The 19,513-nt window shown below is 43.8% G+C and overlaps 1 protein-coding gene across 4 annotated transcripts in view; it reads right to left on the bottom strand.

Annotated features, from left to right (window-relative positions):
• Positions 1-970: 970 nt before the first annotated feature.
• LOC134572063 (very long chain fatty acid elongase 4-like) overlaps positions 971-19,513 on the bottom strand; it is a 596,371-nt gene continuing 577,828 nt past the window's right edge. For all 4 annotated transcript variants that reach the window (XM_063430862.1, XM_063430860.1, XM_063430861.1 and 1 more), the window contains exon 9: positions 971-1,012. The gene's annotated coding sequence lies outside the window, so the exon portion shown is untranslated. The remainder of the gene's footprint in view (positions 1,013-19,513) is intronic.

A 19,513-nucleotide genomic window follows, 5' to 3' on the forward strand; every position in this document is an offset into this window, starting at 1 on the left:
TTTCATCTCTTCTTTACTAAGTTTCTGGTTAAAATCCCCCCCTCTCCAATCTTTTCCCACTCTTATTAGTCCTCAAAAATTACTACCTAACGGAGATTGATTATGATGACGTTTGTAATGGAGAGGTACACTATGATTCTCAGCTCCCTTCATTATATTCCTGCTGTGCTCCTCAATCCTAATGTGGAGTGGCCGAGTAGTTTAACCCACATAATTTAAACCACAGGGGCATTGCATTACATAAATCACATTGTTCGTATGACATGTGATAACTTCTCTTATTGCATATTCTTTCTTTTTCCTTACTCATAAAGTGCATATTTTTTCTTGTTTTGTTCCCTGTTCTTCTGCACGCCAAGCACTGACCACAACTGAAAAAAACTTTTTCTTGCTTAAAAAAACGTTATTTTTCTTCTCCCTGATATAACTCGACGGTAAGATACTTTGTAAATTCCTCAATCCTCTATGAATAAATTGAGGTTGTACCGGTAATATTTTTTCTAACATCGGATCCTGGCATAGAGCAATATTAAGTATACTGGATTACAGTTTTACAATATGAGAATTTAATCTCTATTGATAAATTTTAAAAATGTAAGTTTTGAAACCGCAATATGCTACTTGTACTTATAGCCCTATAACTTGCAAAAAAAAAAAGCAAAAAATCATGTAAACACTGGGTATTTTTAAACTCAGGACAAAATTCTAAATCTATTTAGCAGTTTTTTTTCCATTCGCTTTTGAAGAGAAGTAAAAGATTTTTCAAGTAAAATTAAAAAAACATGTATTGTTTTCAATGTTTTATCTTTTTTTTTTATTTTTATTAAATTACATGAGATTACATAAATAATGGTATGTGAAGAGAGCCTGTTTTGTCCTAAAAAAAACCAATATATAATTTGTATGGGAACAGTAAATGAGAGAGAGGAAAATTACAGCTAAACACAAACACCACAAAAGTGTAAAAAGAGGCCTGGTCGCAAATGTACAACATCGCAAAAACAGTCCAGTCCTTAAGGAGTTAAGGCCTCAATTTGTTTATGTTTTGGATTAGCTTTTTAAATAAGGTAATATTTTGAAAACTATTTTAATATTTTGATATTCAATATATAATGGATTTTTTTATATAAATTAATAAGTTTCCATATTTTAATATTTAGAATTTTGTTTTTTTTAAATGTTTATTCAAAAATATTAAATCATTTGAAAAGTTTACCCAAACATTAAACTGGGGCCTAAATTGGAAAATAGTATACCTACCTTATCATTACAATAAATAATAATTGTAGATTATGCTAGCTTTAGTGTACCTATAATCTTAATTTTATTAGACAGGAGGCGAGTATTTGCTTAAGTCTCTCTTTACTAGAACTCCACAGCAGCACAGAAAACAACCAATCAGAAAAAAGTTAGGTACTATAAAACTCCCCTCCCCATGCATCATTTCCTCTTTCAAGCTGCGACAAAACAGAATAAAAGGCAGAGAACATCATGGGGAAGAAACGAAGTCCTAGATACGATGAATATAACGATGTCCACCATCCAAGTGTAACCGTCAAACTAGATAGTGTAGATGGACTGTAAACTGAAACGAGAGAAAAACAGAATCGAACAGGTTGATTATCCAATGAAATGTACTCTGAATAAACATGTAGGTACTCAACGTAGCAACCAAATTAACCTAATATGAAAATATCCCAACCCTACTTATGGAAAAAACAGACATAAGGAACAAGCGACAGGTAGCAGAGACAACAAACAGAGTTGCATACTTACCTGATAATCTAAACCATAACATTAAACAAGGGAGGGACAAGAATGGGTGGGAAATACTCGCCTCCTGTCATTAATAAAATTAAGATTATAGGTACACTAAAGCTAGCATAATCTACAATTTTATAACATGACAGGAGGCTTCGTATTTGCTGTTTCAACGCTCAGTTCACCAATCCAACACTGTTTGTGTCGCTGGTAATTATTCCAGGAAATATCAGAGTAATCCTAATTGGACATTCCAAATACGATAAATGACAGCCGACGGGTCAAAGGAGATGCCAACCGACGAAGTATCTCAAATACGGAAAAAAGCACCCTCCGCCGGTAAATCCATTGTACCTGGTGTAGCAACCTGTTTCCTAGAAGTCGGTCCATGAGCTGGCAAGCTGACCTATTAGCCACATTCCTGTAGTTGTATAACTTCGAAATCCGAACTAGGACTTAGGGTCGCGAGAAGAAAACTGACACCAAGTCTCAACTCATGATCCGTAAGGCGGCTCCTCCGATCGTGCCAGGGCCATTCGGTGATGCGGCCTTGCAGGGAGATCTCCAATCTCAAGGAATGCACCGAAGACCACCACCAAAATCGCAATAGAAACCGAGGAGGATCTTTCGTACATTCCTGTCCTACCCGGTGGGATGTCTCATCCGAGCATAAATTCATAACGCACACAATGAGAGTGTGTCCAAACCAGCCGTATACTAAGTGATTCCAATAGTCCAAACGGACTGTGTAAAACCTCGGACGCCGTAGAGAAAGGGCTCCAAAAGACGTCCATTCAGGGTTCCGAACTGAACTTGAGTGGAGGAACGGAGGTCGACTATTCTGGGAATAGGGAATCCCAGAAATCTTCAAAGGAATGGGAAGTGCAAACAGGAACGCAGATTTCCATCCAGAAATGCCCTCGTCCAAGAGTGAAAGATGTCTGTGTAGAAGTCTGGGTATACCAGGTACCACCATAAGGTCCCGTAGGTCTCCTCGAAGATAGTTGAAAGGTAGGGTAGCGTGAATCCAACAAAATGGCTCCCGTGAGGAATAACTAGAGTATAGATGGAGGGTCCTCCATCTCCGAACCCTGATCACCAGGTATGCGTTTCGAGGAGACGGGGCAGTCCTGCCATCGTATCCCAAGATCTGAGGACCGGGGAGGTCAAGACAAACCGGGGTTTCCGGTCTTACCATGTGAACCATACGTACGGTTTTTACCTTCAGAGCGGGTAATAGGCCCTCCTTAATCCTGTTACCCGAGCAAGGCAGAGCCCGCATGCTCCATGAAGGTCCCCGTATCACCTGCCACCTAAATATGGGAGAAAAACTGTCTGAGCAGTTGTTCACAATGGTCTGGATATCCAAAAACAGAAAGCAATCCTCTGTTCTTTATGGTGCAGAATATACCCAAACCTGCACTCACATATTACCTGGGTTCCATCCGATGGCCGTACCATCTCCAGGAATGTGTATAAATAAGTGGGAGTCACCCCTCGTTATACCCCTGTGAGAATATCCCTCCATTACAGGAGATAGACTAGAGGGAACCAGTATGGATATCTTGCATGACCAGGCAGTCCTCTATATCGAAATCAGTAGCACGGACGTCAGATCTACTTGAATGCAGGAGTGACGCCCCTCCATGTAGTCATCGATGTCTTGCACAGGTACAAGTCTGTGTGATGAACAAATGGATGGCACCGTAGAGCGTCGAGTGTACGAGAGAGCCGCGCTCTCTACTAATGAGATCAAATATCGTGCTAACGTCCGGCTGATAGCCTGAGCGGGCCGCACCCGCAAATAACCAAACAGTAGAGTCTGCATCCGTGACCGTTCCTCTCTAGGAGAATGCTTCCTCCAAACATGACCCCTGTATCCAGCTCAGTCTCTGGCTGAGGTTGAGGGAGGGCTGCGCCCTCTAATAACAAATCAGTGTCCGGTTCCGTATCTGAGAGGGGTACGCTCACTGTTCCAGAAGATAAAATATTCTCGGATCGAAGAGGTGGAGGGCCGCACCCTCCTGTGATCCAAGCTAGAGTCCCTAGAGACTCAGGGTGACCAACTATAGGGTACACCAAATACGAGTATCAGCCTAAGGCTGAGGGTAATCTACGGGAAAACGATGGAAAACTATCAACTGACCGTCCGGATCCCGTGCGCGCGCGCGGGGTCCAGGCGGATCGTTGGTAGTCTCAGGAAAGCTGGAGACGTTCTCCGCAATCCACGAGCACCCGGGAGGTCGGAGGAGGTCAAGTCAGGCCTCTCGACGCCCCGAGCGAAAGGAAAAGGAAGTCACGAAAACGAAAAGGACAACAATAACGTAGAACGAGAAAAAACACAAATCCTATCTCAGCTAGAAGGCAAAAGCAGGCCGGAAGGCAAGACAAGTAAGCCCCACCGAACAGGGCCAGGAGCTAATCTTACGCAGGAATAACTACCGATAGCTATATGGATACCGGGCAGATACGGAGTTAGTTGTTAAAGACAAGGAAAGCGCCGCATTCTCCTGTAGGTGTCTGAGTACCGGTCCTCACCAGTGCAAAGTTCTCCTTGGAGATGTGCCGTCGCCGGTTTGGCGCAAACCGCGGATGTGTGTCCGGGGTCTTCATAGGAAAAACTTGCCCTTCAGGTCTGAGGTTTAGGGCCTTCACCCTACCTACCATATCCAGATGGCTGTATATTGGCGTTCTCTTGGATAGTATGGCAACGGTGCTTGTCCGGACACCTGCCTATTTCCGTGTCACTGGTGGGCACTGGCTTCTCCTCGGTGATATAGCCCCAGGCCTGCGGCCAAAGGGGGTTCAGCATCAATAGAGCAGGCCCAGCAGGCCAAACTAACGGACACAGAATAGTTGGTCAAGCAAATAGGCACCGACATAGGAGGACCAATAAAAGGGCACCGACATAGCAGGCCGTTCTTATGGGCACAGACATAGCAGGCCGTTCTTATGGGCACAGACATAGCAGGCCATTCTTATGGGCACAGACATAGCAGGCCGTTCTTATGGGCACAGACATAGCAGGCCATTCTTATGGGCACAGACATAGCAGGCCATTCTTATGGGCACAGACATAGCAGGCCATTCTTATGGGCACAGACATAGCAGGCCATTCTTATGGGGCACAGACATAGCAGGCCATTCTTATGGGGCACAGACAGAGCAGGCCATTCTTATGGGGCACAGACAGAGCAGGCCTATCAATGGGGCACGGACATATCAGGCCAATCCTGGGTCGTGTATATAGTTATATCATTATAACACGTTATTTATATAGCGCCATCCAATTCCGTAGCGCCTACGAGGGGTACTGAGTGAAAGTGGGGACCTCTGAGTTTGGATAGAGGCCCCTAAAAATCAGTGGATCCTCAAAGCATCCTGTGACGTAGGACCCCTAGACACCAACCCTATTAGACAGCGTAATGCCGTTGTAATAACCTGAACCGGGACTGGCGGTCCCCCAAGTGCCCAGCAGGGAAAAGTGGTATTCCAGCTGTATTGGGTAAAACGGAGGTAGTCCAGCGACCATCATGCCCGTGAATGGAAGATACACTGAGTGAAACTGTCCTTGAACTGTGAATAGGTAAGCATATGCTCTCACGGATCTGTAGGAATTCTAGCGTATTATAGGTTACCATCATCATACCACCTGCAGGGGTTGTGAAATCACGGACACTGCGAGGAGAGGGGCTAAACCATAGCCGAATTAATGAATTCCCCCGAGAACCTGATAAAATTGTATCGCATCAGCGTAGACTGGCCTCCCATACCAGTTTGAGACAGAGCCAGGACTGATAGCCATACTATACATGCCACGGACAGATAATTCACACCCGAGCAGTCCCATCTGAGACCTCATAGCTGGACCAGAAAAAATATATACTGAGAAGCAAACGAATCCGAGAGTTAACTGGCACTGTCTACACATGTGCAGAGCCTGTACAAGCTGAGTACATACACACCTGTAACTCGCAGAACTCCGTGATACGCGCAGAATAGGCGACGTGTACTGTCCAAAATTCTCAGTGATCTGAGAAATACACTGCCAGCAAACTCACAGCGATCTGTGATTCACACTGACAGCAAACACACAGCAACTGAGACATACGCTGTCAGAAACGAAATCTAGAAATACACTGTCAGTCAAACGCGCAGCAACGGCGACATACACAGACAGAAAAAAAAAAAAATCCTGAAATACACTGTCAGTAAACACAGCGGTCTGAGAAATGCACTGTCAGCAAAAACTCAAAGCATCTGTCATATACACTGTCAGTAAAACGAAGTCTGAGATATACAGCGTCAGTCAGACACACAGCAAACTGCATACACACGGTAGAAAAACTAAATCTAGAAATACACTGTCAGTAAAACATACAGTGATCTGCGAATTACACTGTCAGCAAAAAAAACCACAGTAATCTGTGCCATACACCTGGCAGCAAAATTCACAGCATCTGTGTATATGTGCCAAACAAACACACATCACTCTCAGATAGAAAATGCCACTAAGGTCCATGTAACATAAACACAGTAATTTGTGAGATATACATAGAAAGGAGAGCTAACAATCAGGTTAGACGAGAAACCGGTATGACCGTGAGGAGAGGGGTCGGGGGGGGCGAGCGGGTTGTAATTGCTCTCTCCTCCCCCGGCGGACACATGCGGCCGCATATAGAGCCGGCCAGGGCGGGCAACCACATGCCGAGACTCCGGTCGGCGGCATCATAACACCGCGACCGGACCTGCAAACCGGCGGCCACGTGTAAAGTCTCCGGTCGGCGGTACCCTAACACCGCGACCGGAGGAGGAGAAAAACCGCAGGTGGGGCAGCGAATGCCCCCTCTTCCCCTTGCGGACCTGCAAGCAGGCGGCCATGTGCAAAGCCTCCGGTCGGCGGTACCACAACACCGCGACCGGAGAAGAAGAAAACTACAGGTGGGGTAGGACAAAGTCCCCTCTTCCCTCTGCGGCCATGCGGTCCGCAGACAAGGCAGGCAGCAGGCGGCCATGTGAAAGCCTCCGGCCGGCGGGTGTGAGCAATAACACAGAACCCCGCCGACCGGAGGAATGAGGTCCAGGGGAACAGAGAAGGGAAAATTAAAGGGGACAGAGAGGGAAAGAATCCCCAGGGAGATGAAAATGAAGCCAAAATAAACAAACTCCCCACAAGCCCCAGAGCAATATGCAGAGGAGAATAAAGTGAAAACACATAAACAAGTGAAACACTGAAAATATAATAAAAACCATACAGCCACCCACTAATATTAGCAGGAGGCAGAGGTACTCTGACCTGTACTGGTGCGGAGCAGCAAAGAAAGAGAAAATGATGCATGGGGAGGGGAGTTTTATAGTACCTAACTTTTTTCTGATTGGTTGTTTTCTGTGCTGCTGTGGAGTTCTAGTAAAGAGAGACTTAAGCAAATACGAAGCCTCCTGTCATGTTATAAAATTATGGTAGTTTATGCTTAATTTCATTATTTTGTAAAATGCAACTATCCGTAACAATACACTGTGTACATTGAATAAATTCAAATTTTACTATGAATGAGTACTCAATACATTTTTGCCTCTTTTTTGCTTTTAAAGACAATTCTAGATGAGATGCATTGTGTACACCTATTGCTTTTAATGTGATAAATATTTTTTGTGCAGACATGAATAAAGTCTTAGTGGTAATTTATTATGATGGCAACAATGCTGATGAAACAATTAATAGGATGAAAATCAAATATCCTGAGATTAAGCACTTCTCCTTAAGTGAAGATGAAAGGAAAGCCTATTGGAAATTCCACAATAAAAATAGTAAAATGTCTCGAAAAAGGATTGAAGACCAACTATGTAAGCTGGAAAAGCTGGTATCTGACACAGGTAAGATCCCTCCATTACTCTCTCTGTATCATACTGTACTGGAACTCATCCAGCTTCATATGGATGGGTTTAGAAGAATCATACCAATACCAAGATTAAATATCTTTTGTTTATTATTATTATTTATAAAGTGCGAAACAAATTCAGCAGCGCTGTACAATGGGTGGACTAACAGACAAGTATTTGTAACTAGACGAGTTGGACGCACAGGGACAGAGGGTGTTGAGGGTCCTGTTTAAATGAGCTTACATGCTAGAGGGAGTGGGGTATAGTGACCCAAGAGGTAAGGATAGGATGTATTTCACGTGTGGGAAGAGTAGGCTACTAGAGGAGTTTATATATTTGTGATACAGTAGCAGGGAACGAAGCCAAGTGGGTAGGAGGGAAAGCTGTTAAGAATGTCATTGATATTCCTTCTTGAAGAAGTGAGTCTTTAATTATTTTTTTAAAGGAATTGAGAAGCCAATGTAACAATGTAAGAACTGACAGAGGGGGGTGGCGTGGGAGATGCTGGCAGGCAGGAAGAGGAGCCTCGCTGCAGACTGCATTGCGGCATGCTGGTAGTGCATAAGACAACTGAGAAGCAGATTGCAGTAGTCAAGGCGGGAGAAAACCGCATGGACTAGCACAATAGCTGCATCTGGCGTTAGGTGCGGATGCTTGTTATTTTTTTGAGTTGAAGAAAGAAAGCCGCAGGATTTGGCAATTGACTGGACAGGAGGGGTGAAGGAGGGGTCGGAGTTAAAGAGAAAACCTAGGCAGCGAGCCTGCGTGGTGGAGCTGATGGTAGCGCTGTTAACTTGGAGGGAGACAGACTCGGAGTAGCATTGCTTGAGGAAGGAAAGAGGAGAAGTTCTGTTTTGTACAGGTTAAGTTTAAGAACGTGAGAAGCCATGTAGTTAGAAATAGCAGAGAAGTAGACAAAGACATGAGTCACGAGGGATGGCGAGAGATTGGGAGAGGACAGATAGATTTGCTGGTCATCTTTGTAGAAGTGATATTGGAAGCCAAAGGAGCTGATGAGTTTACCAAGGGAGGCAGTGTAGATTGAGAACAGTAGGGGACCAAGGACAGAACCTATAACTAGCACAAAATAAAAAGGGGCTCTTAGGGGACTTCCACCATTTTTAAAACATTATAAACAGGTGGACACTCTTCAATTTTATTTTGCATAAAATATACATTTGATTCTATATGACATAAAAATACAATGTAAAAAATTAGGAAATATGTGACAAGGTGCTGATTAAAATAAAGGATACAATCTAGCCCAGACAGATAAACATTATTTCAAGATAGAAAATGAGCACAGTGATCAGATGACATTAAAGTATTGTTAGTGACTAGTGGGCTGCATACAAACTAAGACCACACCACTGTTAATTCTTAGAGAGTGTCATGTTACCTACGGTGTCTATCTCAGAGGAGGCTAGACACCTAGACGTCCGTCCTCTAAAGGGGGGTGGCGCGCCCGATCTCGTCAGTCTCTCCGGCCGTTTACACGCCGGCCGCGATAGCTCCGCCTCCTTTTATGACGCGGCGCTCATTAGCCGACGTCATGACGTCAATCACGTCCCGACCCGCCAGAAACCGCAAATCAGGACTTATTGGGGGCGGGGTCAACAATTAAAGAGCCAAGGTATAAAAGAGTGTTATTTGTAATGATTCATTGCCCTGTCGTGGTTCTAGCTAGTCTGGTCACTCAGTGCTCTTATTTCTATTGTCTTTTGGTTTTTGATTCGACTTGTATTTTCATCCCTGCTTACCTCTCATTTCCTTTTGACTCTGCTTGTCTCTCGCTTACCTGTTCTCTCGTTCCCTCGACCTCGGCTTGTCTCTGACCATCCTTTGCCTACTCCTTGTTAGTCCGGCCATTCTAAGGTCCGGTATACGTACCTATCTCCTGTTTTGCATTCTGCGTGTTGGATCCCTGTCTCGATCCTGACATTACGACAGGGCCAATGGATCCTGCAGGTGCAAACTCTCAGGTCGGTTCTCCTGACTCTAGATTTGAGACGATGGACCATAGAATGGATTAGATGGCCCTAGCTTTGCAAGCTTTGCTATCTCGTCCTAATAATCAGTCAGAGGAGTTGCGTACTCCCTCTATTTCCCCTGTAAGTACAGGCCTAGAGGTAGCCACAGTGGGTGCTTCTTCTCGTGTCACTTCCCCTCTACGCTATGGTGGCTCTCCTGATACTTGTCGAGGCTTTTTAAACCAGATAGGTATTCATTTTGAGTTACAACCTCGCGCCTACCCTACAGACAGAGCGAAGGTTGGATTTATAATCACGTTTCTTATTGACAAGGCACTCAGATGGGCTAACCCTCTGTGGGAAAATGATAACCCGTTAGTTTATCATTATAATGCTTTTGTTGATATATTTAGGAGGACTTTTGATCCCCCAGAAAGAAAGGCCAATGCAGCCAGACTACTGTTACGTCTCAGACAGCATAACCGAACCCTCGTGGATTATGCATTAGAGTTCAGATCCTTGGCGACAGAAGTCAAATGGAATGAACAGGCTTATATGGACGTATTTTTGAACGGGTTATCTGATGAGATTCTAGATGAGGTTGCCACAAGAGAACTTCCAGAAAATTTGGAGGATTTAATTTCATTTATTTCCCGAATAGATGAGCGTATGAGACAGAGGCAGAATACTCGGGATAGAACCCGTAGACCTTCCATAAGACTAGCCCCCTCATTTCAGAATTCTGATTCTACAACTTTAGCTCTTCCAGAACCTATGCAAATAGTAACCACCCTGCTCTCAGAAGATGAGAGACAGTACAGGAGAAGGGAGGGTCTTTGTATGTATTGTGGATTAAGACCTACGCCTAAATTGCCCTAACCAGGCCGGGGAACGCTCGCAATTAAGTTTCTCAAGAGGACAGGCCTTGGGTGTTTCTATCTTGTCCTCTATATATGATTATAAAGACCATAGACTTCTTATACCTGTCTCTTTAGTTGGGGAAAAGGGAGTTATAAATGCTATGGCTTTGATAGATTCCGGAGCAGCTGAAAGCTTTATTGATCAAGCCTTTGCCACTAACCACTATATCCCATCTCAACTAAGAGATACACCCTTGACCGTTGAGGCCATAGATGGTAGACCATTATCAGAACCTGTTATTTTTCGTGAAACCATACCAGTTAAATTAACCGTTGGTATCCTACACGAAGAAAGATTGTCCCTCATGCTTATCTCATCTCCTTCTGTTCCAGTGGTCTTGGGGTATCCATGGCTTAAGAAGCATAACCCTACCATTGACTGGGACCTGGGTGAGATAGTTTCTTGGGGTCAGGGTTGCCAGACAGGATGTTTACAGAAAATCTCACCGGTTTGCGTAGTTGATGCTCCTGTTAACTCTTTCCAATCTACAGATTTACAGATACCATCTCAGTACCTGGATTTGAAGGCAGTATTTGACAAAAAGAAGGCTGATACTTTACCCCCTCATAGGTCTTTTAACTGTAATATTAGACTCTTGCCTGGTACTATGCCTCCGAGGGGTACGGTATATCCATTATCCACTAAGGAAAACGTAGTCCTGGAGGAATATATACGTGAAAACCTAGACAAAGGATTTATTAGGAGGTCTTCATCCCCAGCTGGGGCCGGTTTCTTCTTTGTGGATAAAAAAAAAGATGGCACTCTGCGGCCTTGCATTGATTATCGGGGGCTTGAATAAGATAACGATTAGGAATGCTTATCCTATTCCCCTGATTACTGAGCTATTTGATAGACTGAAAAGCTCCAAGATTTTTACCAAGTTAGATTTGAGGGGAGCTTATAACTTGGTAAGAATTCAGCAGGGAGACGAATGGAAAACGGCATTCAATACCCGTTACGGCCACTATGAATACACAGTAATGCCTTTTGGGCTTTGCAATGCACCAGCAGTATTCCAGGATATAATTAATGAGGTTTGTTGCGGACCGTTTCAGCATAAAAGGGAATAAAACCCAGTTTAGGCGATAATCCCCTTTCCAGATGCACAGGCAGCTACTGCAAACACCATTCTCCCGACTGGAGACACACGAACACTGGAACAGCTGAACAAGAAAAGCAGACATCGGCTTACACTCTTGGCAGTCAGCTTACAATCCAATTCCCCCCAAGAACGAGACGACACTTCATTTTGAGGGTTAAACAGGAACTCAGGACTGGCTCATCCAGCCTGGCTTTTATTTCCAACTCACACATACAGGCCACACCCAGGGGGAGGCATAAAAGAACCAATGACATAGATGTTACCTCCCACACATCCCCTCCCCTTAGTGTGACACATAATCCCATTATGCATACAGTTTAAAATATACTTTTACACAACTTTCATAACTTTGAAACCATACATCACATCCACATAAAAACCACATATCCAGACTCAGCATACTTTAAACATAAACACTCTCAAATCATACCAATCCCTTCAGTAAATAAAAAGTTACACGGAAGTCCTTTTATGACCGACCGCAAGCACCTTTTCTTGCCCAAAATAGTTCCATGGATTTGGGCTGTGCGGTCGGTCCCTTCCTGGTATAAAAACGACTAAGTCCCGTTCGAAGTGTGTTCGGTACTTCGACTTTAGTCGAAGTGTCGAAGTGCAGTCGATGGTACGGGTCGGCGCTGTTCGAGTTAAAATGGCCGCCGCCACGTGGTCCTTTGTCCGATGCCGGTCACTTCGACGACTTCGGCACCTTCGGTAACTTCGGCACTTCGGCTGTATCTGAAGTGCCCTCTAGTAAGTGCCAATCCTTCTCCCATAGTCATTAAATGGGCGAACACTGTTCTTAAAGGGCCCAATCTCCCAGAGCCATAATCGCTGGGCAGGACGCTAGCAACCAGGCCTCTCCAGTTCACAGTGGCGAAGCTGGTTTCGCCACAAGGTTCTTAGGGAATTTCAACATGAATGCGTTATAGTATATTTGGATGATATACTAATACATTCTAGTGAGATTGAGACTCATCACAGACAAGTCAGAAGGGTATTGCGCAAACTTTTACAACATGGATTGTATTGCAAATTGGAAAAGTGCAGCTTCGACCAATCTCAGATAAACTTTCTTGGTTACGTTATTTCTGGAGACGGGTTTATAATGGACCCGATTAAACTTCAATCGATTTTAGATTGACCATTGCCCAGGGGACTAAAGGCCATTCAGAGGTTTATCGGATTCTCCAATTATTATAGGCACTTCATTAAAGGTTACTCTTCTGTTATTGCTCCTATTACTAATATGACTAAACAGGGTGCTAATACCAAAACATGGTCTACTGAGGCTCTCTCTGCTTTCAAAACACTCAAGGAACATTTTGCCTCAGCACCGATATTGGTTCATCCTGACACCTTGTTGCCTTTTTTACTCGAGGTAGACGCCTCGGAGTCACGTATAGGCACAGTCTTGTCTCAAAGACAAGGTTTGGATAAACCGTTACATCCATGTGTTTTTTTTTTCTAAAAAAAAAAACTTATCTGGGACTGAAAGTAGATATGACATTGGAGACAGGGAACTGTTAGCGGTCATTATGGCTTTAAAGGAATGGAGACATTTGTTGGAAGGGACTTTACACCCGGTTACTATTTTGATGGATCACAAGAATTTGTACTATATAGGGGAGGCCAAGCGATTGTCCGCCAGGCAAGCTGGTTGGTCTTTGTTCCTTACTCATTTCAATTACGTGCTCACATATAGACCAGGTTCTAAGAACTCCAAGGCAGATGCGTTGTCCCGCCAACATGAACCTTCTACTGTGACGGAAACTGCTTTGTCTTCTATCGTTCCCAAGTGTAATATTATTGCCAACACGAGTGTCAGGATACACTTGCCGTTGCTTGCTGAGATTGAGAAAGTACAACATCTAGCCCCTGAACCTGTTCCTGGGGCTCAGTACTTCATTCCTCCTGATTTCCAAGTGGAACTGCTGCGTTGCTTTCATGACAGTAAAGTTGCTGGGCATCCCGGCATATGCAAAACGTATTCTCTAATTTCCAAAGACTTCTGGTGGTCTTCTTTATGTAAGGATATAAGGGATTTTGTCAGCGCATGTGATGTTTGTATGAAGACTAAGCAACCTCAAACGCTCCCATGTGGCTTTTGCAACCCCTAGAAATTCCCGAGAAACCATGGACCTGTTTGGCTATGGACTTCATTGTCGATTTGCCTGTTTCTAAGAAACATACTGTTATTCTCACGGTGATTGACAGGTTTACTAAGATGGCTCATTTCGTACCCTTGCCTAAACTGCCCTCTTCTCCCGAATTGGCTGAAATATTCGCGAAGGAGATTTTTTGTTTACATGGTATTCCTTCCGAAATCGTTTCTGATAGGGGTTCCCAATTTGTTTCCCGGTTTTGGAAATCCTTCTGTTCTCAGTTGGGTATCAAATTGAATTTCTCCTCTGCCTATCATCCCCAGTCCAACGGAGGAGCCGAGCGCACGAACCAAAAGATTGAACAATATTTACCTTGTTTTGTTTCTGAACACCAGGACAATTGGGTCGGTCTGATTCCTTGGGCGGAGTTTGCACACATCAATCTCGTTTGTGAATCTACTCGTACTAGCCCCTTTTTCTTGAATTATGGCTTTCATCCTACCATTCTTGCGTCGGTTTCCCCTTCCCAAGGGGTACAGTCGGTTGATGTTCATGTTGCCAATCTGAGAAAGTTGTGGGATCAGACTCGACAAATTCTTCTTCAGAATTCCACGATGTTTAAACGGCACGCTGACAAACGTAGACGGGTTGCTCCGGTTTTTGCCCCGGGTGATAAGGTGTGGTTGAGTACCAGAAACATCCGCTTGAAGGTTCCTTCCATGAAATTTGCTCCTCGCTACATAGGCCCTTACAAGGTCCTGAGTCGGATTAACCCGGTTGCGTATCGTCTTGCCCTTCCTCATGCCCTGCGCATCCCTAACTCTTTTCATGCCTCTTTGTTGAAGCCTCTTGTTTGCAACAGGTTTTCCTCCACTGTATCCTCCCCTTCTTCGGTCCAGGTTGAGGGTCAGGAGGAATATGAAATCAAATCCATTCTTGATTCTCGTATTTCTCAGGGGACGTTGCAATATCTTGTTGACTTGCAGGGGTATGGGCCTGAAGAAAGGTCTTGGGTGGCCTGTGAAAATGTGCATGCCCCTCGTCTCCTTCGGGCATTTCATGCTCGTTTTCCGTCTCGCCCCGGTTCCGTCCGCCCGGTGGGCTTTTCTGAGAGGGGGGGTACTGTCATGTTACCTACGGTGTCTATCTCAGAGGAGGCTAGACACCCAGACGTCCGTCCTCTAAAGGGGGCTGGCACGCCCGATCTCGTCAGTCTCTCCGGCCGTTTACATGCCGGCCGCGATAGCTCCGCCTCCTTTTATGACGCGGCGCTCATTAGCCGACGTCATGACGTCAATCACGTCCCGACCCGCCAGAAACCGCGAATCAGGACTTATTGGGGGCGGGGTCAACAATTAAAGAGCCAAGGTATAAAAGAGTGTTATTTGTAATGATTCATTGCCCTGTCGTGGTTCTAGCTAGTCTGGTCACTCAGTGCTCTTATTTCTATTGTCTTTTGGTTTTTAAGTTCGGCTTGTATTTTCGTCCCTGCTTACCTCTCGTTTTCTTTTGACTCTGCTTGTCTCTCGCTTTCCTGTTCTCTCGTTCCCTCGACCTCGGCTTGTCTCTGACCATCCTTTGCCTACTCCTTACGTTAGTCCGGCCATTCTAAGGTCCGGTATACGTACCTATCTCCTGTTTGCATTCTGCGTGTTGGATCCCTGTCACGATCCTGACAGAGAGTTTGTTTATTGATACATACGCCCGTGATCAGCACGGAGAATCAAGATGGAATCTTCGAAAGCAAGCAAACTTCTGTTTCTAGATGTTGGGCAACCCCAAAATTATGACTACTAAAGCTAACAAGTCTTGACGTTCGGCCAAATGAGGTTGCAGAAGCCTGTAACTAAATTTCTCATACCAGAACACATATAAACTGTTAGGAAAACCAAGTCAAAAAGTAAAGTAAGGAAAAATTAGAACTCTATAATATTATATAATTAGATAAAATGGGATCCACAGTGCAGGGTTGGCTGGGGAGAAACCTGAAAGAAGTGTGAAAGGATCTTCAAGAGATTCCCGAAAAAAGCAGAATTTCTAGTGAAAGAACCGTACAGGAGCTTTCCAAGGACACACCTGGAGAAGCAGATGAGAGGATGGGGCAGATCTCATTCCTGGAGCTTATGGCAATAGCAGAAAAATTATAACACCACTTGGAGAAAGGTAAGAAAGCATTAATGCTACATACATATAGAGTCCTTCACATGAATAATACACTTTTCAATTAATTTCGATTTTTCTCTTGACCTCTCTTTGCAGTGAGCAGTTTTCAGAAGACAACTAAAGGAGACAAAATGTTGGTATGATGGGCAGAACACTGGAAGTCACAAATGGGTACACAGCTGGCAGACAAAAATGATAGAGAGATGGGCACATAATTTGAGTAAAGATAGATGGGCACTCAGCTGACAGACACTTATAAAGAGAAGAGGGAGATTGATAGAAAATTGGAATACTCAATTTAGTAAACAGACTGGAATGTAAAAGAGCAGGTGCAGACTCTGTGTATTGCACCCTGAATTGGATTAGAGTGTTGCCGCGAGTTATCATGGCAATAATCGGCTTTTAAACCCAGTACACGCCTGAGAAAGCCCATGGGGTGGCAGAGCAGAAAATAAGCCCACCTGGATGACAACTGATTAACTTTCTCCTGTCCCTGGCCCAAGCTAAGCAAGAGGGAGTAAGGAATATGCTTTTATTTTTTAAATCTATTATTAATTATTTTTTAATCTACAGATACTCGAAATATTAGAATATCGCGCAAAAGTTCATTTATTTCAGTAATGCAACGTAAAAGGGGAAACTAATATATGAGATAGACGCATTACATGCAACATTACATAGTTCAAGCCGTGATTTGTCATAAGTGCGATGATTATGGCTTACAGCTCATGAAAACCCCAAATCCATAATCTCAGTAAATTAGAATATTACCTGCAATCAATAAAACAAGGAGTGTACATAGAGCAATATCGGACCTCTGAAAAGTATAAGCATGCATATGGACTCAGTACTTGGTTTGGGCCCCTTTTGCAGCAATTACTGCCTCAATGCGGCGTGGCATGGAAGCTATCAGCCTGTGGCACTGCTGAGGTGTTATGGAAGACCAGGATGCTTCAATAGCGGCCTTCAGCTCTTCTGCATTGTTCGGTCTCATGTCTCTCACCTTTCTCTTGGCAATGCCCCATAGGTTCTCTATGGGGTTCAGGTCAGGCGAGTTTGCTGGCCAATCATGCACAGTAATTCCACGGTCATTGAACCAGGCTTTGGTGCTTTTGGCAGTGTGGGCAGGTTTCCTGCTGGAAAATGAAGCTCGTCTGCGGAAGGAAGCATGAAGTGCTCCAAAATCTCCTGGTAGACGGCTGCATTGACCCTGGACTTAATGAAGCACAGTGGACCAACACCAGCAGATGACATGGCTCCCCAAATCAACACAGACTGTGGAAACTTCACACTGGACTTCAAGCATCTTGCAGTGTGTGCCTCTCCATTCTTCCTCCAGACTCTGGGTCCTTGGTTTCCAAATGAAATGAAAAAGTTGCTCTAATCAGAAAAGAGGACTTTGGACCACTGAGCAATAGACCAGGTCTGTTTTTCTTTAGCCCAAGTAAGACGCTTCTGATGTTGTTTGTTGGTCAGGAGCAGCCTTGACAAGAGGAATACGACATCTGAAGCCCAAGTCCATGATCCGTCTGTGTGTGGTGGCTCTTGATGCACTGACTCCAGCCTCAGTCCACTCCTTGTGAAAGTCCCCACCACATTTGAATGGCCTTTCCCTGACAATCCTCTCCAGGCTGTGGTCATCCCTGCTGCTTGTGCACCTTTTTCTTCCAAATTTTTCCCTTCTACATAACTTTCTATTAATGTGCACTTTGGGAACATCCAAGTTCCTTTGCAATTACCTTTTGGAGGGTGACAGTGATGGTTTTCTGCACAACTGTCAGGTCAGCAGTCTTCCCCATGATTGTGATTCCTACTGAACCAGACTGAGAGACCATTTAAAGGCTCAGAAACCCTTTGCAGGTGTTATGGCTTACTTAGCTGATTAGAGTGGGACACTGTGAGCCTAGAATATTGCACCTTTTCACAATATAGGTTCTATCCCTTGATACACTCCAATCCCTACACTCATCTCATATGTTGCCTACACTACAGCCCCTATCCCTATATTCTATAGCTCTAACATCCCACTCTCTCTCCCACAAGTAAACCCCTATCCTTACTCACACACACTATAGCCCCTCTTTTCTTCCTACACACTACAACCCTATACACAAACAGACTAAAGCCCTTATTTCATCCCCGCACAAACTAAACTCCCAACCCCCTTCAAACACATACACACTACACCACAATTGGCCCTCTCCACACGCTACACTACAGACAGCCCCATCAACACACACTCAACCCCCACAAGTAGCATACCTACAGCCATGCAATACCACAAGCGGTGTCCCCCCACACATGCTTTCCAACTGATATGCAACTCCACAAGCAATGTACCTACAAACACACAATACTATAAACAGCCTATGTCACTGTTGAGGCATTATAGCAGCCCAGGAAAGAAAATTAGCCCCATCATGTCAAATCATTTGCATAAGTAGACAACCCAGGGTATTCACAAACCTGGCCAAATGTAGTGTTCATATGCGTATATAAATATATTTTTTAATTTTTCACACAAACACTTTACTTTCGCTGTGTGTTATCATCCTTATATTTTTTCCTGCAATAAAACATTCATATTCAGCGTTATCTGACAAGTACAACAAGAACTTTAAAAGTTACAGGGGCAAAAATAAGACCTGTCCATTTACATTTTCAAAAAGATTGGTTTGCTAGGCCTACATCACCTTTGAGACATTCTGACAGACCAGGAAATAGAATTTTCACCATTATGGCTTACCATTTTCAATATTAGGCAGTTTGAGTTGTTTGGACTAGCCACTTTATCGTAAATGCTGGTCACATATAATTTTATTTGTTTTTTTCCAAACACATAAATTAAATTTTCACAGGAAAGGTCATATTCCTGCTTTGTTTTATTGCAATAAAGACTCAATATTGTTATTTAAGATTGTTTCACAAATATAACAGGGGCCTCCATGAACCAATTTTCCAGGTAAATATATGACATGCGCTTTTTAAACTTGGAGACATTTTTTGGGCCTATGGATCCACTCATATCTCTCCAACATATCATTTTCTGTGTCATTTTTGTGAACTCATTGTCCCCAAGGCCCCTTTAATTGAAGTACCTTAATGCCCTGTTGTGAATTTAATGGGGTACTAGGTGTTTTCTTACTATGGTTCAACAGGACTCAACTGAAAGATATTTGTTGGCATATACATTTGTTTGAGTAGCAATATTCTTAAACATGTTGTCTTTCAGAATTGTATTGGCTAAGAAACAGAACTGCTAGTTGTGATTTCAGGAGTTGCCATACATGTGGGTATTTCATGAGCAAATACGTTTAGGGATACCCTATTTTCATCAGAGATTGCTGGATGTTCTGTGCACCCATTTTAGATGGTGGTAGACTGGAAGCACCATCACTGAAGTGTAACGTAGGGGCTCTATGAACAAAATATATAAAGTGCACAAATTGCATGTACCTTCCAATACTCCCCCTTTAATACATTCAGGAACATTTGAAATATGTTATCTGTGTCAAAAAATAATAAAAGGGTGACATTTCATAGCGTAACATGTAATATATAGCATATAGGCTACTAATTTGAACCATGGTATAGATCCGCATACAGGCTCTATT

The sequence above is a fragment of the Pelobates fuscus genome, chromosome 8, assembly GCF_036172605.1.
Source record: "Pelobates fuscus isolate aPelFus1 chromosome 8, aPelFus1.pri, whole genome shotgun sequence".
NCBI lineage: Eukaryota > Metazoa > Chordata > Amphibia > Anura > Pelobatidae > Pelobates > Pelobates fuscus.